The following is a 26,634-nucleotide window of genomic DNA, read 5'->3' as shown; positions in this document are numbered from 1 at the left end:
CATCGTATGGACGGTAGCTGGAACTTGTGGTAATGAAAAAAGAACTAGGGAGCAGGTTCCTAAAAGAGAATAATAGAAAGAATGGACTGGAGAGAATGGCTAAGTTGGCAGAGAACATGAACGGAAGAAACGGAAAGAAAGTAAGGGAAAAGAGAGAAATCAAGGGAGAAAAATATAATTTATGGAATTTGTACAGAACGCAGAGGAATGGAAGGATAAAGAGAGCGAGCACAGAAGAGTGAAAGCAGAGAGTAAAAACAAGGAAAGAAAGAAAGAAGCAGAGTAAACGAGAGAGTGAAAGACTGAAGAAGAAACTTGAGAAGTGATGATGGGCGGAAATTTAAGAGAAACAGAAGCAAGAGAATGAAGAAAGTGAAGGAAACAGAAGGAAAAATTAATAATGAGAAAAAAATACTTTAAAATGAAAGTTGTTATCTACTCAAACGAGAGATAAGTTATTGCTATAGGCCTACATTATACGAAAATTGCATCCATAGGCCTACATTATATGGAAGGTACATCTATAGGCCTACATTATACGGAAATTGCATCCATAGGCCTACATTATATGGAAAGTACATATATAGGCCTACATTATACGAAAATTACATCTACAGGCCTACTACATTATATAGAAATTAAATCCATAGGCTTATACGAAAATTATATCCATAGGTCGACAACAAGGGTCTCCCAACTGCGGCCGCGGGCCATATGCGGTCCACCACAAGATTTTATGCGGCCCGCAGCATCTTGTAATATTTATAATTAGTAAAACTAATAAATCGTCATTTTCAGTCAGTTAAAGATTTTGTTGCTTGTAATAGTGATTATGTCGGAGGATCTCACCTTCAAGGACCATAACATTGTATCAATCGCATCTGCTAGAAAAATGACAGGATGGATAATGAGAACCTTCAAAACTAGGGAGGCCAAGCCCATGATGACACTCTTCAGGTCACTTGTTCTATCTAGGCTGGAATATTGCTGCACTCTAACAGCACCTTTCAAGGCAGGTGAAATTGCCGACCTAGAAAATGTACAGAGAACTTTCACGGCGCGCATAACGGAGATAAAACACCTCAATTACTGGGAGCGCTTGAGGTTTCTAAACCTGTATTCCCTGGAACGCAGGAGGGAGAGATACATGATTATATACACCTGGAAAATCCTAGAGGGGACTAGTACCGAACTTGCACACGAAAATCACTCACTACGAAAGCAAAAGACTTGGCAGACGATGCACCATCCCCCCAATGAAAAGCAGGGGTGTCACTAGCACGTTAAGAGACCATACAATAAGTGTCAGGGGACCGAGACTGTTCAACTGCCTCCCAGCACACATAAGGGGGATTACCAACAGACCCCTGGCAGTCTTCAAGCTGGCACTGGACAAGCACCTAAAGGCAGTTCCTGATCAGCCGGGCTGTGGCTCGTACGTTGGTTTGCGTGCAGCCAGCAGCAACAGCCTGGTTGATCAGGCGCTGATCCACCAGGAGGCCTGGTCACAGACCGGGCCGCGGGGGCGTTGACCCCCGAAACTCTCTCCAGGTAAACTCCAGGTATAACAAAAATTTGTTCAAATTTTAGTTCCAATCTTGACATTTTTCACACATACTCTTCAGTTATGGAAGGAAAGGGGAAAAAAATAGTGCAGAGTGAGTACTGTCTGTTTAATGAAGAATGGGGAGTACTTTGTACCAGCAGGTGATAAAGCCTTGTGTGTCGTATGTCACGAAACTGTCGCAGTATTGAAGGAGTACAATGTACGTCGGTACTATGAGACCAAACATAAACCAAGGAGTACAATGTACGTCGGTACTATGAGACCAAACATAAACCAAGGAGTACAATGTACGTCGGTACTATGAGACCAAACATAAACCAAGGAGTACAATGTACGTCGGTACTATGGGACCAAACATAAACCAAGTTATTCCCAATTCACAGGAACACAGTATTCGGAAAAAATATGAATCAATGCAACGCAGGTTGCTTTCCCAACAAGCTTTTTTTTAAGCTGAAGAGAGATGAAAATGAAGCTTTAATCAGGACCAGTTACAAAATAGCTTATGCCTTAGTTAAAAGAGGAAAGCCATTAGCCGGTGGAGTACTGATCAGAGTGTATGGTGGAAGCAGTGGCAGAGTTATGCCCAGAAAATAACAAATCCGTTCAAAATCCTCATTCTTGCGCAGTAGAACTGAGGATACAGGAAGCAATATATTTGATCAAATTTTAGACAAAGCACGAAATTTTTAGTTATATTCTCTGGCATTTGATGAATCGAATGATGAGAGTGACAACCCATACCACGGGCGGGATTTGAACTCGCGGTCAGAGAGTCTCAAAACTCCAGACCGTCGCGTTAGCCACTGGACCAGCTAGCCACATTAAGATTCGTCCAACTAGGTATATTTCTACACCATAGGAAGGTTAGCACAGGCACCACTTTGACCACAAATGCAAGTTTTTACAGACGAATCTCCAGCCAGCTATTGTGGCCAGCTGGTCCAGTGGCTAACGCGACGGTCTGGAGTTTTGAGAGTGACAACTTCTGGTATTCATCCTTGGCAACAACAATGAATTGAATGTCACACAAGAATAAGCATCACTACACATCATGTACAGCACAGGAACCGGAGAAGACATCTTCAAAGAATGTTTCTAAACTGGTTCATCTCTCAGGTTGTGAAAATTGTTAAGAAGAAAGTGAAGCAGAGTTTCCTTCTTCATTTGCAGCAGAAATCATTAATGATTTGCAAAAAAAAAAAAATTCAGAAACGATTTTATGTTTCGATGTAAAAACAGATGAAATAAAACTGTTTCAAAATCTATTTGGTTTCAGTGTTGAAACACTCCTAAGTCAGTTTCAAATGGAAATAATTGATCTTCAGGCAGATGACATGATGAAAGAAAAATATTAAGAAGGAAATCAGATCCAATTTTATAAATCTTCACAGCCTAAACAGTTTCCAGATTTGAAGCGATTTGCTTGTGGATTCATATCAGTTCTTGGTACAACGTATCTTTGTGAACAAACATTTTCAAAATGAAGTATGTTAGGTCCAAACATGGCACAAAATTATCTGATGAGCATTTGAAGTCCATTGTAATAACTGGCTCCTCAAGCTTGAAACCTCAGTTCATCAATATTTTGAAACTAAAAAAACCAGTTCCATCATTCTCATTAATCTTGTGTCAGCTTTTCTTGTGTCAGCTTTTCTTGTGTCAGCTTTTCTTGTGTCAGCTTTTCTTGTGTCAGCTTTTCTTGTGTCAGCTTTTCTTGTGTCAGCTTTTCTTATGTCAGCTTTTCTTGTGTCAGCTTTTCTTATGTCAGCTTTTCTTGTGTCAGCTTTTCTTATGTCAGCTTTTCTTATGTCAGCTTTTTTTATGTCAGCTTTTCTTGTGTCAGCTTTTCTTATGTCAGCTTTTCTTGTGTCAGCTTTTCTCATCTGCAGTTCAGTAATTGATTACACTGTCAGAACATTGGCTTATGTTTAACATTTTTAAACATTACATATTTCTCAGTATAAACCACTGTATTGTCTCTTCGTAAACATCACATTTCTCTTATGCTGTGAATCATATCATGATGATTACAAAAGGAATCCAAATGAAGCTTATTCATTCCTTTAAATTTTTATTAACTCATTATTATTTATTTATAAAGGTGATTTTTTTTTCTTTGGCTCAATAAAATGTGTAAGATATACGATGTGGCCCTCGTAGTGAAAAGTTGGGAGACCCTCGTTCTACAACACTCTACGGAAAGTGCATCCATAGGCTTACTACATTATACGGAAAGTATATCCGTAGGTCTACTGCATTTAAGATAGATATTTTTTAACTGAAAAAAGTCACATCTGGAGATTTGGTTAATAATAAATCTTTTTTTTGTGAGGATATATAAAAAACTGTGATAATTCATGGTATTTTATTCATCATTGGGAACACTTGGGTTATTATTATTATTTTAATGATTACTATTATCATTATTTTAATTATTTTAATTATTATTTTCTCTAGTTTATATTTATAACTGAACATATGTATATAAATGAATATGAATGACATTTATCTAGTCTCTTTCTCTTCCCCTCTCTCTCTTCCATCGCTTTCGTTCTCTCTCTCTCTCTCTCTCTCTCTCTCTCTCTCTCTCTCTCTCTCTCTCTCTCTCTCTCTTATTCAAATGCGTTATTACATCAAACATTTACAAAAAAAAAAAAAACAATAATCCCAGAGTCGTGATCAGGCTTCAACGTGGAGCTTAATCTTCAGTCGATCACTTTCATCACGTTCGTCAGGTGCTCATCAGTCGATCACTTTCATCACGTTCGTCAGGTGCTCATCAGTCGATCACTTTCATCACGTTCGTCAGGTGCTCATCAGTCGATCACTTTCATCACGTTCATCAGGTGCTCATCAGTCGATCACTTTCATCACGTTCATCAGGTGTTCTTCAGTCGATCACTTTCATCACGTTCGTCAGGTGCTCATCAGTCGATCACTTTCATCACGTTCATCAGGTGCTCATCAGTCGATCACTTTCATCACGTTCATCAGGTGCTCATCAGTCGATCACTTTCATCACGTTCATCAGGTGCTCATCAGTCGATCACTTTCATCACGTTCATCAGGTGTTCTTCAGTCGATCACTTTCATCACGTTCGTCAGGTGCTCATCAGTCGATCACTTTCATCACGTTCATCAGGTGCTCATCAGTCGATCACTTTCATCACGTTCATCAGGTGCTCATCAGTCGATCACTTTCATCACGTTCATCAGGTGCTCATCAGTCGATCACTTTCATCACGTTCATCAGGTGCTCATCAGTCGATCACTTTCATCACGTTCGTCAGGTGCTCATCAGTCGATCACTTTCATCACGTTCATCAGGTGCTCATCAGTCGATCACTTTCATCACGTTCGTCAGGTGCTCATCAGTCGATCACTTTCATCACGTTCATCAGGTGCTCATCAGTCGATCACTTTCATCACGTTCATCAGGTGCTCATCAGTCGATCACTTTCATCACGTTCATCAGGTGCTCATCAGTCGATCACTTTCATCACGTTCGTCAGGTGCTCATCAGTCGATCACTTTCATCACGTTCATCAGGTGCTCATCAGTCGATCACTTTCATCACGTTCGTCAGGTGCTCATCAGTCGATCACTTTCATCACGTTCGTCAGGTGCTCATCAGTCGATCACTTTCATCACGTTCGTCAGGTGCTCATCAGTCGATCACTTTCATCACGTTCATCAGGTGCTCATCAGTCGATCACTTTCATCACGTTCATCAGGTGTTCTTCAGTCGATCACTTTCATCACGTTCGTCAGGTGCTCATCAGTCGATCACTTTCATCACGTTCGTCAGGTGCTCATCAGTCGATCACTTTCATCACGTTCGTCAGGTGCTCATCAGTCGATCACTTTCATCACGTTCGTCAGGTGCTCATCAGTCGATCACTTTCATCACGTTCGTCAGGTGCTCATCAGTCGATCACTTTCATCACGTTCGTCAGGTGCTCATCAGTCGATCACTTTCATCACGTTCGTCAGGTGCTCATCAGTCGATCACTTTCATCACGTTCATCAGGTGCTCATCAGTCGATCACTTTCATCACGTTCATCAGGTGCTCATCAGTCGATCACTTTCATCACGTTCGTCAGGTGCTCATCAGTCGATCACTTTCATCACGTTCATCAGGTGCTCATCAGTCGATCACTTTCATCACGTTCGTCAGGTGCTCATCAGTCGATCACTTTCATCACGTTCGTCAGGTGCTCATCAGTCGATCACTTTCATCACGTTCGTCAGGTGCTCATCAGTCGATCACTTTCATCACGTTCATCAGGTGCTCATCAGTCGATCACTTTCATCACGTTCATCAGGTGTTCTTCAGTCGATCACTTTCATCACGTTCGTCAGGTGTTCTTCAGTCGATCACTTTCATCACGTTCGTCAGGTGTTCTTCAGTCGATCACTTTCATCACGTTCGTCAGGTGTTCTTCAGTCGATTACTCATCACGTTCGTCAAGCGTTGAATATTAATTTATGTTCTTCAGACATTAATCTTTACCTTGCCTGCAAATGTTCTTGGTGTTCATGTGAATTTGCAAACTGTACATGTATACATAAATACACCCACACACACACACACACACACACACACACAACACATAACTGTAAGACTGTGTGTGTAAGTGGAAGGACTTAGAGATAAAAAGTTGGTAGAGGTGAACACTAAACATGATTTAAAGAGCAAATATGGTTGTGCTGTCAAATGATTCAATAAAGTTAGGAATCCTTAACCTGTAAATAGTTTGTCAATGAATCTAGGGATCCTTAACCTTGTCAAACCCTGTGTAAAAAAAAAAGAGAGAGAGAGACTTAAAAGTGTTGAAGTTTTTAATCATGAAATATTAGTTGTTGATTCAGAATCAATGTATAAAATCCCAAATACGGAGATACGGAAAAGAAGTTTGAAGAGAAGACTTTACGCTAAGAAGAGGTAATAAAAGGAAACTTGAAATAGCACGAAAGGAGCTAAAAACATTAACGTATATAAAGCATACGGACCGGTTGGAATATCACTTTAGGGTTTCAAGGTATCAGCTGAGATACATAAGTCATTCGCCTCGGACTGTCTTGGACGCTTCAGATAAACGCCGAATGTTTTCTTATAGCATGTATTAGAAAAAAATCTTAAAAAATAAAAGTAGAGTGAATACATAGCAAGGAATATTACACTCAAATATTACACTACACTGGCAAACAGAGCACAAAGAGTAATAGTAAACAGAGTAAAGTCTGAGGCTGCTACGGTGAAAAGCTCTGTTCCACAAGGCACAGTACTCGCTCCCATTCTATTCCTCATTCTCATATCTGACAGACAGAGATGTAAGCCATAGCTCCGTGTCTTCCATTGAGGATGACACCAGAATTGCCAGGACAGTGACCTCCATCGAAGACACCGCAAGACTCCAAGCGAACATCAACCAAATCTTCAAATGGGCCACTCAGAACAATATTAAGTTCAATGAAGAGAAATTAAAACTGTATCAAGATATACAACAATGAAGAGAAATTAAAACTGTATCAGGGTATACGACAAATTCTAACCAAACAATAGAGCGAAAAAGTAATGTGAAGGACCTGGGAGTGATGTCAGAGGATCTCTCCTTCAAAGACCACAACAATGTATCTACCGCATCTACGAGGAAAATGATAGGATGGATAATGAGAACCTTCAAAACTGGGGATGCCAAGCCCATGATGATTCTCTTCAAATTGTTTGTTCTCTCTAGGCTGGATTACTGCTGTACACTAACTGCCACCTTCAAGGCAGGAGAAACTGCTGACCTGGAGAGTGTATAAAGAACTTTCTCGGCACAATAAGGCACCTAAATTACTGGGAAAGGTTGACGGCCATTGATTTGTATTCCCTGGAATGCAGGCGAGAGAGATACATGATAATATACACTTGGAAAATCCTAGAGGGATTAGTACCAAACTTGTACACGAAAATCACTTCCTATGAAAGCAAAAGAATCGGCAGGATTATTATTATAATCAAGGGGGAAGCACTAAACCCGTAGGATTATACAGCGCCTATGGGGGGATGGAAGGCATTCAGGCTTAATTCAGGGAACTGGAGCACAGATCCAATTCCCTAGATCAAGAGCCCCTCACCAGCGTCAAGGAGCCTTCCTTGAGGGGAGAATCGGCAGGAAATGCAACATTCCCCCAATGAAAAGCAGGGGCGCCACGAGTACACTGAGAGACAACACTATAAGTGTCCTGGGCCCAGGACTGTTCAACTGCCTCTCAATATACATAAGAGGGATTACCAATATACCCCTGGCTGTCTTCAAGAAGGCGCTGGACAGGCACCTAAAGTCAGTGCCTGACCAACCGGGCTGTGGTTCGTACGTCAGTTTACGTGTAGCCAGCAGTAACAGCCTGGTTGATCAGACCCTGATCCACCATGGGGCCTGGTCTCAGACTGAGCATACCTCTCCAGGTATACTCTAGGTATACTCCAGGTATACTCCAGGTATACTCCAGGTATACTCCAGGTATACTCCAGGTATACTCCAGGTATACTCCAGGTATACTCCAGGTATACTCCAGGTAGGTCAGGAAACTTGTCACGGGAATATTTCGACAGAGAAATTAATAACTTTATTGAATTTGATTTTTATCAAACTTTTGATAAAATTCTACTAAAAACTATCCAGGAAACTTAAAACAAAAGGCGAATAAAGGTTAGGTTAGGTAAAGTTAGGTAATGTTGGGTTATTTTAGGTAAGGTTAGGTTAGGTAAGGTTAGGTAAGGTTAGGTAAGGTTAGGTAAGGTTAGGTTAGGTTAGGTATGTTTAGGTTAGGTTAGGTTAGGTTAGGTATGTTTAGGTTAGGTTAGGTATGTTTAGGTTAGGTTAGGTTAGGTTAGGTTAGGTATGTTTAGGTTAGGTTAGGTTAGGTTAGGTATGTTTAGGTTAGGTTAGGTATGTTTAGGTTAGGTTAGGTTAGGTAAGGTTAGGTAAGGTTAGGTTAGGTTAGGTTAGGTTAGGTTAGGTTAGGTTAGGTTAGGTATGTTTAGGTTAGGTTAGGTTAGGTATGTTTAGGTTAGGTTAGGTATGTTTAGGTTAGGTTAGGTTAGGTAAGGTTAGGTAAGGTTAGGTAAGGTTAGGTAAGGTTAGGTTAGGTTAGGTTAGGTTAGGTTAGGTTAGGTAAGGTTAGGTAAGGTTAGGTAAGGTTAGGTAAGGTTAGGTTAGGTTAGGTTAGGTTAGGTTAGGTTAGGTTAGGTATGTTTAGGTTAGGTTAGGTATGTTTATGTTAGGTTAGGTATGTTTAGGTTAGGTTAGCTTTGTCAGGAAACAGGACAAGTGTTTCCTGACGCGGGTCTTAGTCATATGATGACCCGGCACTGGAGCTTTTGGTTATCTGACCGAGGCCTTCAGCTGGCTTACCGGTCCACCCCTTTAAAAATTATAGTCATTATTATAACCATTTTATGTCGCATAAAGGGCAAGCTATTAAACTCTACGAAAAACTTTTTTCAAGAAAAAAAAAATTGAGACCAGAGATACGAGAGAAAAATATCAACACAAAGTGGATAATAAAGAAAATTAATTATTATTATTATTTTGATAAAAATAAAGCGCTAAACCAAAAGAATAATTGTGAAGATGCCTGTAAAACTTATTAAAAATCTTGACTATATTGAGGGAATTTAGCTAAAGATGAATGACTCATTTCACTGTGGAAAAATGTTATATAATGGAGTGCTCAGAAAGGTACTCAGGCCCCTGTAAAATATGTATATAAATTAGTTGACGTAATTTTAAAAATATCTTACTGAGAGAAAGATCCTGAAGCTGATTAAATACCTCAAATTATTGTCATGCGACCACGTAAATGTTTGAGAGTTACTTCCAATGATGGTAGATTTTAAGATCGCTTTAATTATCGGGAAACGGGTATGATAAGGAGGTTGTTTACAGAGTATGTTAGACTCAAGCTGCAGTCCACTGCTCATGTAAGGAACATTTAAAGAAATAGGACACTGGAAAAATGTTCAGACACGCAACAATGTTGTTTCTTGAATGAAGAAATCTGATTTACGAAAAAAATGTCTTCCATTGCTTTTCACTGGAAAATGGACGAAATTTGATAATCTTCTACAAGACCATGAGAGGCTGTGGGAAAACATAGATGAAAGGGGGGATGATATGTTAATGAAGATATGCTCAAGGCTGCTGAGTCCAACATGGAGATTACTAATCTCACAGCTGTGAGCGCACATCACTCTGAAGCCTTCCTCTTACTCTTTCCATTTCGGTACTTTTACTCACTCTCAGGATGGAGACTTACAAATATGGTCCACACGGTTTAAATATAGTAAATCCCAATCGTTAGCATGCAAGAAACAATATACACAACATTCCATATTGTCCCAGTAAGATCGGAGTCTCTTGGACCGGGGACAAACGTGCATCACGATTCCTTAAATGGATTCGGTTCCAGGCTCACCGATACCACTAGAGATCCAAGAGCTGAACTTTCCTGTTCCAGGGTGTCAGTGTGGTTATCCAGAGAGGGAAATACCTGCTGCATTCTTGTTCACATCCAGCTTCTTAGGAGCTAATGTACACATGTTATCAAGGTCCTTGATAATGTGAGAAATCACGAGGCTTTGGAGGTTCACGGTTTCTTCACAGTGGTTGTTTTGCGCATATATATATATATATATATATATATATATATATATATATATATATATATATATATATATATATATATATATATATATATATATATATATATATATATATGTGTGTGTGTGTGTGTGTGTGTGTGTGTGTGTGTGTGTGTGTGTGTGTGTGTCGTGCCGAATAGGCAGAACTTGCGATCTTGGCTTAAATAGCAACGCTCATCTTGCCATATAAGACAAGTGAAAATTTGTGTATGCAATAATTTCGCCAAAATCATTCTGAACCTAACGAAAAAAATATATTTCACTGTGTTTGTTTAGTATTAAATTACTGTAAACAAATCTAAAATATATTTAGTTGGGTTAGGCTAAAATAAATTGCTCTTGTTATAATAAGGTTAGGTAAGTTTCCTAAGATTCTTTTGGTGCAAAATTAAAATTTTTTACATTAACATTAATGAAAAAAATATATCTTTAAACGTATAAGAGAAAATTTTAGAAAGGACTTAATTTTAAATGAGTTCTTGCTAATTGACCAGTTTTACATATTCGGCACGACATATATATATATATATATATATATATATATATATATATATATATATATATATATATATATATATATATATATATATATATATATATAATACCAGGGCGAGGTATTTGCTTCAGGTGTAACGAAGTATATATGGATGCAACATTGCAATGTGTGGCATCACCTGACACACAAATCAGCCTCCCCTTGTGTGGTTCACACTCTCGCTGCTGGTATCGTTGTCTGTATATCCTCGTAGCCTCTTCAACACTGCCTCATATGTAAATGCATTTTTTTTTACTTTCGCTTTGGAGAAATAGCAAAGTTTTTTTTTGTATATTAATATTACTTTATCGGCTCAGGAGTAATGAGTCAAGATGGGAGGTGTAAGACACTTGCTGTATTTTTCACAGAACAGAAGCATATTAAAAATTCTACATCTGGCAGGATTTCTAGTTTTTCCTTTCTGACTTATGAACATTTAAGATTGGAATTAAATCTTATAACCTTCTACCGCGTTTCTTAATTGTTCTTAATCGTGTATTATTTCCATTACAGTTTAATTGGGAAATCGATTCGAATCTTTCTCCCGTAGAAATGAATGTCATAAAGGGACTGAAAACCCTTTAACAAGGAGCTACTTGCGTCTTTAACTTTATGTACAATAAATGCAGTTTCTGGTAAATGCGACTGAAAAACCCCATCTAAAATAGAATTACATAAGAAAAGGTCTTTATAGTACTGTTGTTTAATTTCAAATACACTTAAATCACATTTACAAAAAAAAAAAATAGAATTATATTCCGGAGGATTATAAATTACTGTAATTACTAGTAAGATAAATGAGGTCATTACGATGTTGGTTTAGCACAGGAACAGTACAGATGTTGAGAAGAAACTTGTGTGTTGATAACAAGTTGGAAAGGAAGGTGGACGTCATTACACACTGGGAAATAAACTCAACTGGAGGAACGAGTGCTGTGTGAGTGGCGATAATGTTGAATGCACAATTATTGAAAAAGACGTTTAAATTTTAGAAGTGTGTGGCGCAGCTCCGAACGAGTATTTTTTAGTTTTTATGCATTTGAACGTGAGAGAAGTGTAGAGAAGAGAGAGAGAAGCATTCATGATGATTATCATTGTAATAATCGTATACAGTACCGACAAAATGATGAATAAGACACATGTGCAGAACATTGGTAACGTTATTCCCGAAGCGTTTCGTCTCTACACAGTAGATTCTTCAGTCGAATACACAGGTGATTTAAAATTAGGGACATCAGAAGCAGTGGTGATATTCATGGAGTAAATGGCGCCTCTGAGCGCCATTTACTGGTGGCTAGTGGGGTTTCAATGGCTGCCGAGAATTCTGAAGAAAAAAGCAGCAGACTTTTTAGAAGAGACTTTTATTGGGACGACGTTGCTCTTTGTGTAGAACTTTATGGTGTTTCGCTCTGTGAAGAGCGAAACACGACGTGTGTCGCTATGTGTAGAGTTTTATCATGTAGTGTTTCTCTCTATCTAGAGCTCTATCAAGTCATGTTGTGCTCTGTGAAGAGAGAAGCACGACGCGTTTCGCTCTATGTAGAGCTTTATCAATACATATTTCTGCGTAAAGCTTTATCATGTCGTGTTTAACACAGTGTAGAGCTTTTTAAACTTATGTTTCGCTCTGTGTAAAACTGTATCACGTCATCAGCTCCACACAGTGCGAAATGTTGCCCCAATAAACCCCTTGTTGCGCAATATATGCATTTTCCTCACGGTAGTACAAGGAGAAAGTTCGGGGAGATGGAGTACAAAGTTAATGTTCAGTGTGTTAAACAAACAGAAGGAAGAGATAATACGATAGAGATATTATTACTGAGAGACAACAACTGCTGGGAGACAAGTGTGCTAGAAAAGGTGATACGAATTTCTTAAGACCTGCTATAGCGCGCAGGAGAGACTTGTGGATACAGGAGGGCAGATGCAAGTGGAGAGAGGAATGACTAGTGGAATGATGAGGTCAAAACTGAATTAGAATAATTTGGAATAGATTATTTTTCTACCGTGAAAATAGTAAATAGAGAAATCAGAAGATGAAAGAATTGTTACCTCCTTATTGGAACATTTTGCGTAGAGGAGGAAATAGTTTTGAAAAGAAGATAAATAAGGTATAGAAACCTATTAAGTTGATCACTATAGATTTGATGAAGGTAAAAAAAAATGTTCTTAGCGTGTTTTTGCCACCTCAATCATAAGAATGATTCATTTATCATGTAAGACATTCTCATGACCGCTGAATAATTGAACTCATTCGTATAACCAAAAAATATCGGCCCTTTTTCACAGTACGTATAAAATTATTTGGAAAAAAAGAAAACGGTGAGACGAAGTCAGGCCATTTTTATTTATTCATTATTTAATTCCCAGTGACTGACTCTCTGTATTGGGGCAAAATTTAACTAAAAAATTCACTAGTCTTGCCCTCTAACGAGCCCAAATAGTGTGATTTATTTTGATTCTGCGGAGACGCTGTGTTATGTCTCACTGAGATTTAACTCGAGTTTCTTCTCGCAATGGCGCACCCGTCAGTTCTGCTGTCTTCTAATGTTATTTTTCTCCTATAATCTACCTTGTCCATAATTACTACAGTATTTTCTTTGTTTACTTTCGCAAGGTGAAGTCCAGGATCTTCCCTTAATTCATGGTATAAATTAAAAAATCTTTGAGGACAATTATGCTGGAAAAGTCTGCGCAAATCTCAGACCTCTCCAACATAATTGTCAGACCTCTCCAACACAATTGTCAGACCTCTCCAACACAATTGTCAGACCTCTCCAACACAAGACCTGTCCAAAAGACCTGTCCAACACAAGACCTCTCCAACAGACCTCTCCAACACAAGACGTCTCAAACAGACCTGTCCAACACAAGACCTCTCCAACAGACCTCTCCCACACAATTGTTTTCAAAGATTTGTTAAATTATACCATGAATTAAAGATAAATCCTAGACCTCATCTCGCGAAAGCAGACAAAACAAGTGCGATAGTAATTATGGACGAGGTAGATTATAATGGAAAAATGAACATGTTATTAAAAGACTGAGAAACTCCCGCGTCTCTTAAACTTTTGGCACATCAGAATTTCTTAAACTTATTTGCCTGTCTACTTAGATTTATTTTAAGTAAGGTCTGTAAGGAAACAAGTTTTTTTCTGACGCGGGTGTTAGTTATATGATGATCCGCAGCTGGAGCTTTTGGTCATCTGACTGAGACCTTCCGCTGAGACTCAGTGGAGTGGATGTGGGTGGAATGTTATGTATTATTTGGGAAACGACGATCGATTAAAAGGTGGTGTCGCTGACGTTGATCGTTAGATAAGTTCCTTGATATAGTCCGTAGAGCCGCTGATAAAGCTTTATCTAGCCTTGTTGACTTGATAAAGCTCTACCGTGAGCGAAACGTCGTCTCCGTAGACCATCTTTTTTTCATTTTGCGTTCACAAACCCAAACTAAGCGCTAAACCTACAAGGGTCACACAACGCTACTCGAGATAATAAAACAGGGATTAAGATGTTTACTGCGTATCTCATCCTCACAATGAGACCCTTTTCAGAAGAGCGAAACGCTCATAGTTTTAGATGATACGACTTAAGTTAGGGCCATGAGCAAGTGACTTCAGACTGGTGATAGCATCAAGTTTCGACTGGCGATAGCATCAGGTTTCGACTGGCGATAGCATCAGGTTTCGACTGGCGATAGCATCAGGTTTCGACTGGCGATAGCATCAGGTTTCGACTGGCGATAGCATCAGGTTTCGACTGGCGATAGCATCAGGTTTCGACTGGCGGTAGCATCAGGTTTCGACTGGCGATAGCATCAGGTTTCGACTGGCGATAGCATCAGGTTTCGACTGGCGATAGCATCAGGTTTCGACTGGCGATAGCATCAGGTTTCGACTGGCGATAGCATCAGGTTTCGACTAGCGATAGCATCAGGTTTCGACTGGCGATAGCATCAGGTTTCGACTGCCGATAGCATCAGGTTTCGACTGCCGATAGCATCAGGTTTCGACTGGCGATAGCATCAGGTTTCGACTGGCGATAGCATCAGGTTTCGACTGGCGATAGCATCAGGTTTCGACTGGCGATAGCATCAGGTTTCGACTGGCGATAGCATCAGGTTTCGACTGGCGATAGCATCAGGTTTCGACTGGCGATAGCATCAGGTTTCGACTGGCGATAGCATCAGGTTTCGACTGGCGATAGCATCAGGTTTCGACTGGCGATAGCATCAGGTTTCGACTGGCGATAGCATCAGGTTTCGACTAGCGATAGCATCAGGTTTCGACTGGCGATAGCATCAGGTTTCGACTGCCGATAGCATCAGGTTTCGACTGGCGATAGCATCAGGTTTCGACTGGCGATAGCATCAGGTTTCGACTGGCGATAGCATCAGGTTTCGACTGGCGATAGCATCAGGTTTCGACTGGCGATAGCATCAGGTTTCGACTGGCGATAGCATCAGGTTTCGACTGGCGATAGCATCAGGTTTCGACTGGCGATAGCATCAGGTTTCGACTGGCCTAGTGAGGTACTGAAACAGTGTCATGATATGCATGATATGTCAAGCTGTCTCATGCATATTAAGTTCAGTTAGTCTAGGTTAGGCTAAGTTAGGTTAAGTTAGGTTACGTTGCGCTACATTAATTTTGAGTTAGGTTAGGTTAGGAAGTATTGGAAGATCTATACTTTCTCTCTCTCTCTCTCTCTCCCTCCCTAAATTATCGCCTCTGCACATATTTCTTCTTATTTCTTTCCTTCTCTTCATTATCATCATCCTTCAAGCTATCTCCCCACCTCATCCCTTCTTTACCCTGCCTCTCCCCTCCCCTCTCACACCCTATCCGCTCCTTCCCTCTCCTCATCTCTCTAACACACACCACATTTCATTATTCTCTTCCCTTCTTGCTTTATGTGGCTTTCCCCTCTTCTTTATTTTTTTATCTTCTCACCCTAATCATTCTTCCATATCTCCATATCTCTTCATTCTCTCCCCATTTATCTTAATACCTTCCTCTCTTTTTCCCCTCCTTCATTTCCAGCCTTCATAAGGAATATCTGTCTCCTAACTCCTATTCATGAGTACTCCATAGGCCTATAAAAATTTCTCTATAGGTCTATCAAAGGTCTCTATAAGCCTATTCCAATTCTCCATAGGTCTATTGAAGTCTGTGCTTCATAGGTCTAGTGAAGCCTGTGTTCCATATGTCTACGAGGAGTTGGTCGAGAAGACTAGCCTGGTCCAAGAGATTGTTTTGGTGGTGTTGCCATGGTAACGGACGACAACACGACTGCCTCCCACATCCCATGTGTTTATCTTGTACGTACCAGCTGCAGCGACCAGGCTCCCGGGTTCCTTTGGGGTGGTTATTGGGTTGTTTTGGGGTGGATGTTTGGTTGCTTGGTGTGGTCATTGGTCATTCGGTGTAGTTACTGTAGTGAGTCGACTTTCTCACAGTAGCTAGTCGACCTCTCACAGTAGTGAGTCGACCTTCTCACAGTAGCGAGTAGACCTCACAGTAGCTAGTCGACCTCTCACAGTAGTGAGTCGACCACTGACTTAGAGAAGACGGTCATATTATTATTATAATCAAGGGGGAAGCACTAAACCCGTAGGATTATACAGCGCCTATGGGGGGATGGAAGGCATTCAGGCTTAATTCAGGGAACTGGAGCACAGATCCAACTGGAGCACAGATCCAATTCCCTAGATCAAGAGCCCCTCACCAGTGTCAAGGAGCCTTCCTTGAGGGGAAGACGGTCATAAAAAAAAAAAAATGACCCTCAACAGATTCGTGAACAATGCGACATAAACTTGACTAAGGCCACATTGGAAGCCGCAGTGTATTTCAGTGACATCTGAAGGTTTTCAAACACCCTCAAGTTTACCTCCTGACGCTGAGCACCATCGCAGGACCAACGTCATCTTTGCAATCACCGACTGCATTATTTCAGGGTATTACACGCGGGTTTCAGTCACTGTAATTTGTATCATTTTCTAATTTTTTTTCAGTTCTGTTGACCTGACAAACAAACCCAATCTAAGTAAGGAAGATTTCTTTAGAGCAGCTGAATATTTTGAGTAAAGTAAGAAGGCGAGAAAGTGATATTCCTTATGTGAACATAAATACATTCAAGCGAACCAAGGAACGGGAAGGGTTTGAATACATGGTGAGTGAGTTGCAAAACTCCAGGCCAGTGCGTAAACCACTGGGCCAGCTGACTACAGTAAGATTCATCCAACTAGGTATATTTATACACCATAGGGAGGTTAGCATGGGCCACCACTGTGACCACAAATGCAAGTTTTTACAGATGGATCTCCCGCCAGCGTGGCTGTAACGAACTCTAGCTCAAGTCCCCTCAAAGCCACTGTCATGACTCACTTTAAGCGGAAATGCAAACCAAAGGAATTACTTAACAAAATTATCCTGAATTTTCATCTATTTTTCCTTATATCCCAACGAGGGGGCGTCGACCCCCGAAACCTTCTCCAGGTATATACGGAAGAGTTTCAGCTCTCTCTCTCTCTCTCTCTCTCTCTCTCTCGCCGACTAGCAGAACGAACTAAATTATGAATAACTTGTAATAAATGAAAGACAAGGATGAACAATAACTCCCGCATCACCCATCAACACAGACTTTGCGACGCAGAATGAATAATTTCGCGTTCTGGACAAACTTTCCAGCATTTATTTTGCAAACTGAAAATTGGTATCCTCCCTCAGTTCGTTCCATAGCTTGACACCAGTGACTTCTTTCCTAGAGTTAATCTAGAGTTATTTAAGTGTTAATTTAGAGTTTTAGTTAATTTAGAGTTAATCTATATTTTGCTGATAAAAAATGGCCGAAAACGTTTGGTAAAGGGACACATTTTGCAGAGAAAATCTCAAATTTGAAGACTTTTCACTCGATGCAGAGCCTTATTAAGTCGCGTCATTAATAAGGCTCCGCATTGCGCAAAACGTTGCCAGAATTTAGGACCTGTTCAGCAAACATGTTGGGAACATGGTTACGTCGGAGGTAGGCGGGGCCAAAGATGTCATTCGCTCACCTGTGTCTCTCGAGGTAACCACATGAGAACCTGTTGACAACGCGAGTCATACGAGATACGAAGGCTGCTCCTTGTCCTTGAGACGGGAAAGACCTAGACGGAGCTCTGGGGGTCAGTGCCCCCCGCGTCGCAGCCAAACAAAAATAAATGCTGGAAGTTGCCCGTCGTGGGAATTAATAGCTCTATGCTGTTCCGAAATTGTGCGAGGTGAGGGAGAATTCTTAAGGATCATGTATCTAAGAGCTGGACAACTAACTTCTATCCTGTGTTAAAGGATATGCGTTTTTAAGGATCTATGGTCCTGTACGTGCCATCTATCCTGTGCTGAAGGATCTATGGTCGTGTATTTGCCGTCTATCCTGTGCTGAAGGATCTGTGGTCCTGTACTTGCTGTTTATCCTGTTTGAAAGGATCTGCGGTCTTCTGCCTTGACCCTAAGCAGGAGAAACGATAAAGATTAGGCAATCCAAGCGTGTGGTGCATACTCTAGATAAAAGTTAACTTGCTTTTGCGGAAGAGAATCACTACATGACTCTTCGTAGTCAGTGCGGAGTTTGATTTCACATCCAGGATATCAGCTGTATTTCTCTCTATTTTATCTCTCTCTCTCTCTCTCTGTCTCTCTCTGTCTCATCGTCTTTCCATCTCTGTATCTCCCTTCTCTCTCTCCGTCCTCCCTCGCTCCCTTCCCTGGTCCCTCCCTCCCTCCCTCCCTCCTAGGCCCCCTCCCTCCCTCCTTACCTCCCTCGCTCCCTTCCTCCCTCCCTCGCTCCCTTCATTAATCCATCCTGATGGGAAAATATTAATTACATCTTCATTATTTCCCTAATTTTAATCAATTCTCCGTTATTCTATTATCGTTCGCTGAATGGCAGATGCGAGGGAGATGAAGAGTGGGGAGAGAATGCTTGATGAGGGGTGAGGGGGAGGGGGATGGGAAGGGGAGGGGTAGGGGGTAGTGAGGGGAGGGTGGGGAGGGAGAAGAGGATGGACTATAAAGGAAGAGGTTGGAGGAGGTAAGAAAATTGAGAGGAACAAAGGGGACAGTGTTGATGTCTTTTTACTGTTCTTGTTACAGTTCTCTCTGTGTCTTGTTACAGTTCTCTCTGTGTCTTGTTACAGTTCTCTCTGTGTCTTGTTACAGTTCTCTCTGTGTCTTGTTACAGTTCTCTCTGTCTTGTTACAGTTCTCTCTGTGTCTTGCTACAGATCTCTCTGTATCTTGTTACAGTTCTCTCTCTGTCTTGCTACAGTTCTCTCCGTGTCTTGCTACAGTTCTCTCCGTGTCTTGCTACAGTTCTCTCCGTGTCTTACTACAGTTCTCTCCGTGTCTTGCTACAGTTCTCTCTGTGTCTTGCTACAGTTCTCTCTGTGTCTTGTTACAGTTCTCTCTGTGTCTTGTTACAGTTCTGTGTCTTGTTACAGTTCTGTGTCTTGTTACAGTTCTCTCTGTCTTGTTACAGTTCTGTGTCTTGTTACAGTTCTCTCTGTGTCTTGTTACAGTTCTCTCTGTCTTGTTACAGTTCTGTGTCTTGTTACAGTTCTGTGTCTTGTTACAGTTCTGTGTCTTGTTACAGTTCTCTCTGTGTCTTGTTACAGTTCTCTCTGTCTTGTTACAGTTCTCTCTGTGTCTTGTTACAGTTCTCTCTGTGTCTTGTTACAGTTCTCTCTGTCTTGTTACAGTTCTGTGTCTTGTTACAATTCTGTGTCTTATTACAGTTCTCTCTGTGTCTTGTTACAGTTCTGTGTCTTGTTACAGTTCTCTCTGTGTCTTGTTACAGTTCTCTCTGTGTCTTGTTACAGTTCTGTGTCTTGTTACAGTTCTGTGTCTTGTTACAGTTCTCTCTGTGTCTTGTTACAGTTCTCTCTGTGTCTTGTTACAGTTCTGTGTCTTGTTACAGTTCTGTGTCTTGTTACAGTTCTGTGTCTTGTTACAGTTCTGTGTCTTGTTACAGTTCTGTGTCTTGTTACAGTTCTGTGTCTTGTTACAGTTCTCTTTGTGTCTTGTTACAGTTCTGTGTCTTGTTACAGTTCTGTGTCTTGTTACAGTTCTCTCTGTGTCTTGTTACAGTTCTGTGTCTTGTTACAGTTCTGTGTCTTGTTACAGTTCTGTGTCTTGTTACAGTTCTCTCTGTGTCTTGTTACAGTTCTGTGTCTTGTTACAGTTCTGTGTCTTGTTACAGTTCTGTGTCTTGTTACAGTTCTGTGTCTTGTTACAGTTCTGTGTCTTGTTACAGTTCTGTGTCTTGTTACAGTTCTCTCTGTGTCTTGTTACAGTTCTCTCTGTCTTGTTACAGTTCTGTGTCTTGTTACAGTTCTGTGTCTTATTACAGTTCTCTCTGTGTCTTGTTACAGTTCTGTGTCTTGTTACAGTTCTCTCTGTGTCTTGTTACAGTTCTCTCTGTGTCTTGTTACAGTTCTGTGTCTTGTTACAGTTCTGTGTCTTGTTACAGTTCTCTCTGTGTCTTGTTACAGTTCTGTGTCTTGTTACAGTTCTGTGTCTTGTTACAGTTCTCTCTGTGTCTTGCTACAGTTCTGTGTCTTGTTACAGTTCTGTGTCTTGTTACAGTTCTGTGTCTTGTTACAGTTCTGTGTCTTGTTACAGTTCTGTGTCTTGTTACAGTTCTGTGTCTTGTTACAGTTCTGTGTCTTGTTCTGTATCTAAGTTATGAGTTACAGGCACTTCAGCATTTTGTCATGTCAGCATGTCATTGCTCAGAACAAAAAAAAAGAATGTTGGGGTTTCAGGTATAAGGTTTGTCAAGAAACAGGACAAGTGTTTCCTGACGCGGGTCTTAGTCATATGATGACCCGCAGCAGGACCTATTGGTCATCTGACCGAGACCTTCCGCTGGCTTACCGAGCCACCTCTTTAAAAATCATCATTACCATAATAACCATTAAATTATAACAATATTGGTGTTTCCCACTTATCAGTGGTTATAATAATGAACTTTTTCGTGACTTTGTATTTAGTTAATAAACTCGACTTATTTTGAAATATGGAATAAGAATTCTGTATTCTTATTTTTTAAGCTTTTATTTACACTCTTGTAAAATAGGGACGTCATTTTTCGAGCCAGGTCACAGATCCTCGTTAAAACACGTTGTAAATTTATTTTTGGAAATAAATTGGATAAATTAAATTTAAGAATAAATTGGCTACTCTGTGAGAGACATATCTCTCAGTGTATCACAGACTTTAGAGTTTACATTAAATCCCTAATTTAGGGATTAAACAAAAGGTGATTAGCAGTGAACAGTTTACGCTCAGCTTTAATGACCCTCGGGTAGTTAGACCTGTTATTTTTTTCACTGCTACAGTACCAGGATGCAACAAGAGGTTTATTATTGCTGTTGTTGGCAGCTCTCTGTTTATTTTTTGCTTGCGTTTTAATCTTCTTTAAAAGTTTATTTTGTTGGTTTGATGTTTGTGATATAAAGTTTTGTCAATCATTCTGAAAAAAAAAATTATGGAAAGATAAGATCATGAGACCGAGAGAGAGAGAGAGAGAGAGAGAGAGAGAGAGAGAGAGAGAGAGAGAGAGAGAGAGAGAGAGAGAGAGAGAGAGAGAGAGAGAGAGAGAGAGAGATACTACGACTTTTACAACTACAAGAATAATAACTACTACTACAACTTCAATTACTAAAGATACTACTACTGCAACAACTACAATAACTACTGCTACATCTACAACAACTACAACAACTACTACTGCAACTACAATAACTACTGCTACATCTACAACAGCTACTATAACTACTACTGCAACTACAACGACAACTACTACAACTAGTAATACAACAATAAATACAGTCGCCGTTATTTTAATATAAATATAACAAATATACTGAAAAATGCACAATTTCCCTTTTTTCAGAATTTATCGTTCAGATAAACGTTGTTACCATACCCAGAGTCTCTCAGTCTCACTATCTTTCGGACACAATAAATATTATCATTCTCTCAGTCTCACTATCTTTCGGACACAATAAATATTATCATTCTCTCAGTCTCACTATCTTTCGGACACAATAAATATTATCATTCTCTCAGTCTCACTATCTTTCGGACACAATAAATATTATCATTCTCTCAGTCTCACTATCTTTTGGACACAATAAATATTATCATTCTCTCAGTCTCACTATCTTTCGGACACAATAAATATTATCATTCTCTCAGTCTCACTATCTTTCGGACACAATAAATATTATCATTATTAAAATAATAATAATTACTATAATAATGAACTTAGGAGTCGTACAGCAAGTGTGGAATGGGAGGGGATCAGGTATGATCCAAGGGGAGAGTAGTTCCATTTCCTTGCATCAAGAGCCCTCCATCACCATCATGAAGATGACAGATGAATAACTGGCACCGTAAGGAGTGCCTGATAAGAGGGTAGGCCTATGCCGCCTTACATTCAGGTCCGTAGGCTGGGAAAACTGTTTTATTTGGGGGTAACTAATTTATCACATATTGCATCCACTCTGATCCCAGTGTGTGTGTGTTTAGATATTAAAGAGGGAGGGAGAGAGAGAGAGAGAGAGAGAGAGAGAGAGAGAGAGAGAGAGAGAGATAGTGAGAGAGAGAGAGAGAGAGAGAGAGAGAGAGAGAGAGAGAGAGAGAGAGAGAACACGCCCATGCATCCTCTAAACCTCGACATATCTGCTTCTCCTGGGAGTGACTACTGACACGGTACATCGGCATTATCGTCACTAATTAATTTAGGTTAGGTTACATTGCTGGAGATGAAGATAACCAAAGTTATTTTAGCGTTTAACTTATTTTCAAGCTGGAATGTGTATCATGCACGTGAATTAATCTAATATAATTTTGTGTGTATATATATATATATATATATATATATATATATATATATATATATATATATATATATACACACACACACAAAATTATTAGATTAATTTACGTGCATGATACACATTCCAGCTTATTGTTTGAGTTACGTTAGATATTAGTTGTAACATGACAGGAGTGAAGAACAACATAAAATGGACCCACGATAAGACCCAAGAATGGACCCATGATAAGACCCAAGAATGGACCCACGATAAGACCCAAGAATGGACCCATGATAAGACCCAAGAATGGACCCACGATAAGACCCAAGAATGGACCCATGATAAGACCCAAGAATGGACCCACGATAAGACCCAAGAATGGACCCATGATAAGACCCAAGAATGGACCCACGATAAGACCCAAGAATGGACCCATGATAAGACCCAAGAATGGACCCATGATAAGACCCAAGAATGGACCCACGATAAGACCCAGAAATGGACCCACGATAAGACCCAGGAATAGACCCATGATAAGACCCAGGAATGGACCCACGAAAAGGACCCACCACAAGTCACAGTCTGGGAAGCCTAAAAGCCTATTTAACTAATGTGTTAACGTGTATTACGAAAAAACTCCCAAGTCAGTATTATATTCTTGAATAGAAAATTAATTATGCTTTCATAAAATGAAGCAACAACGAAGTCCATGACGTCTTCTGAACATTATATTGGGCGGAGGTGACTGACTCCCAGAGAAAGACGAACTAGACCACAACTGTGTACGGTGACGTGTATGTCTCTCGGGTTAAGTTAGGTAAAGTTTGTCAGGAAACGGAACAAGTGTTTCCTGACGCGAATCTTAGTCATATGATGACCAGCAGCTGGAGCTTTTGACCATATGACCGAGGCCTTCCTCTGGCTTCGGCACCGGTCCACCCCTTTATTAAAAATTAAGGTAGTTTACTACTTTTGTCTCTCGGTGTACTGAGAGTTTACTCTGATATCTACTTTGTGGGGATAAAATTATTCTTGACCTGATGTGGAACAGGTTATAAGCAGCCTTAATGACCCCTCGTGTAATCATAGGCTTTTAAAACCAACCAATCATTCAGGTCCAGTATCACCAATTCACCGCCAGGGAACTATAAACTACACATCAAGGAACCCTTGACGTCACACAATGAGTTAGCCAATGAGAGTCGAGAACTCCATGTTGCCATGAAATTTATATTATCTAAAGCTCCTTAATGCAATATTACAGAATGAAAACATCTATAGGCAAAATATACATTTTTCTAACACTGAATAATTTATTTTTAAACAAAACTAGTAATTGTGTAGCTAAATCTGTTTTCAGATAGAAAATTTGTCGAAAGGATGGAGGCGGCGGTCAGACAAAGGAATATACGCACACACATGAAGAATTCAGAGTTAAACCAATAAATTTTATTCCAAAGGCGTGAGACTGACATCGTGTGCGTCTCTCACTCTCTCCGCTGTAGTGTTTGTCCTGACTATATCAAATATATACCAAGAGACGGTGTATAACAGTAACGCCATCAGACCGCCACTCATTAAGTCATTTCTTATCTAGTGAATAGTATTTATATAGAGGTACACTTAATATATATAGAACCAATTGAGCACTTTTAAGGTGATGCTGTAGTTTATTCAAGAAAAAATACAGCTTTTTAAGGTGGATAGTTGAAGTCTATGTTGACTACACGAAAGTCTTTAAGACATATATATATATATATATATATATATATATATATATATATATATATATATATATATATATATATATATACATACATGTACCGTATATGCCACCTTTATATTAACAATGTATCTCTTAAATCTTCTGTGCCATATTATGTAATAAAATATTCCTATTGGTAAAAAAAAAATAGTTTAAAAGATGGGGTGGTAGGGGAAGTGGAATATTCAAACGGCTTCAGGAAGAAATCCAAATATTCTTCCTTGAAGCCTTTTTATCCACTTCTCCGAGGCTATGGGTCCCACAATTTACACCAGAGGTGGACCCCATCCTATATATATATATATATATATATATATATATATATATATATATATATATATATATATATATATATATATATATATATATATATCTTGTTCACCAACATTCACAAATATTTTCATCCTTAAAGGAACTGAAGTGAGCTTTTATTGTAAATACAGAGACATACATATTTTTGTGTATATACCCTTGCTTTTAACGTTGGTTAATTAGGTTAAAAGCCTATCGACTACACGAGTCATATAGGCTGCATTTCGCCTCTCCACCACTAATTATATTTTAACCCCTAACATAGGTACTAATATCTCGGTGTATATGCACAGAGATACACACCTTCGGGTTATATATCCTGTGTATGTGCTGGGTTGTTGGCTAGGTAACTAGCTTTAAAGTTTATCAACTGCTCAAAGGAAAATTAAAACTACATGTCACCTATTCACCAGCAATCACGACTGGAAAAATAGATACAGTCGGTATTTTATACCATTTATCTCAACCAGTGAAGAATTCTTTAATCCCTAAAATAGGAATGATGGTAAACTCTCAGTGTATATATATACAGTTATACACCTCTCGGTGTATATTCACTAAGTTATGCAGCTCTCGGTGTATATATTCTGTGGTGTGTATATCTGAAATTTCTTGCTCTTTGTGTACATTAATAACCATCTAATCCTCAGTAAGTCTACTTAATTATACCACATAACACAGTCCACTAATTTTATGAAGAATAATAAGGTACAATACCGTGACTGGAACAACACATAAATAACTCACACATGGGAGAAAGAAACCTACGACGTGGTTTCGGTCCGACTTGGACCATTAACAAGTCGGGCTGAAACGTCGTAGTTTCTTTCTCCTAGGTGCGGGTTACTTATGTGTACTAATTTTATCTCTAATGTTTGGTTAGTGTTAGCCCGACTATTACTCCAGAAAAATAAATAAATATTCCCAGTAAAGTATTCACAATAGCGCAGTATTTCCAGTGTTGAATACACAGTCAAATAGTGTTATGATAACTTTCCACTTGTGAACTTATAATCATGTACGAGACAGAGAGAGTCATAGAGAGAGACGTGGCTCCCATGTCAACCCGTTCTCCTCAGATCTTTGTCGATTTCGCAGTAAATTTCTCGGCCTAGTGTGCTTAGGTTACATTAGGTAAAGTAAAGTTAGGTAATGCTAGATTAGGTTTTGTTAGGTTAAGTTAGGTTAGGTTAGCGAGGTTATTTTACGTTAGGTTTGGTTAGAATGTCGTCTGTAGTATATAAAAATAATTATTATAACATAGTATTTTTTAGGGGAAGACAGAGAACGGGGGAGCCAGTAAGCGCACTCTACAGTCAGGCAATCACCAGTTAAGACTCGTGTAACAGTTACCCGTCCGACTATCTTAGCAACAGTGGGATACTGACTGATTAAGGGAATGGCCTGTTTATACTCTGAGTTCCACAGGTTACTACACATATGATTATTACAACGCTTCAGACTGCTCTCATACTCGTGGCGTGAAAGCAGTCTGCAGCGTTACAGGAAGATCTCATTCAGAAAACTGAGCATATCAAGGGGGGTAACTATTAAATCCGAGAAATGCCAATGATTTTGTCGGACCCCGTACCAGGTCCCACCGCCGTCGCCCGCCCGGGACCCCAACACTTTGTAAACACTGCAAGCCGTTCCACACGCAACTTCCGCTATTTTACTCCTTATTCGCACGCATCGCTTTTATTTTTTGACACTTTGTTATTCTCTCTCTCTCTTTCTCTCTCAACAAAATAAAGTCCTGAGACACGCCAATTCTTGGTACGTCAAAAAATCTTTACATGTGTATCTGTCTTTAATGTACTCGAGTATGTCTTTTAAGCTCTCAGCTTATAATTTTGTCTGTGCGCTAGTGTCTGTCTGGGCTAGTGTCTGT

Source organism: Cherax quadricarinatus, chromosome 1, assembly GCF_038502225.1.
Source record: "Cherax quadricarinatus isolate ZL_2023a chromosome 1, ASM3850222v1, whole genome shotgun sequence".
Classification (NCBI taxonomy): Eukaryota; Metazoa; Arthropoda; class Malacostraca; order Decapoda; family Parastacidae; genus Cherax; species Cherax quadricarinatus.
Note: the sequence above shows the minus strand (reverse complement) of the source record.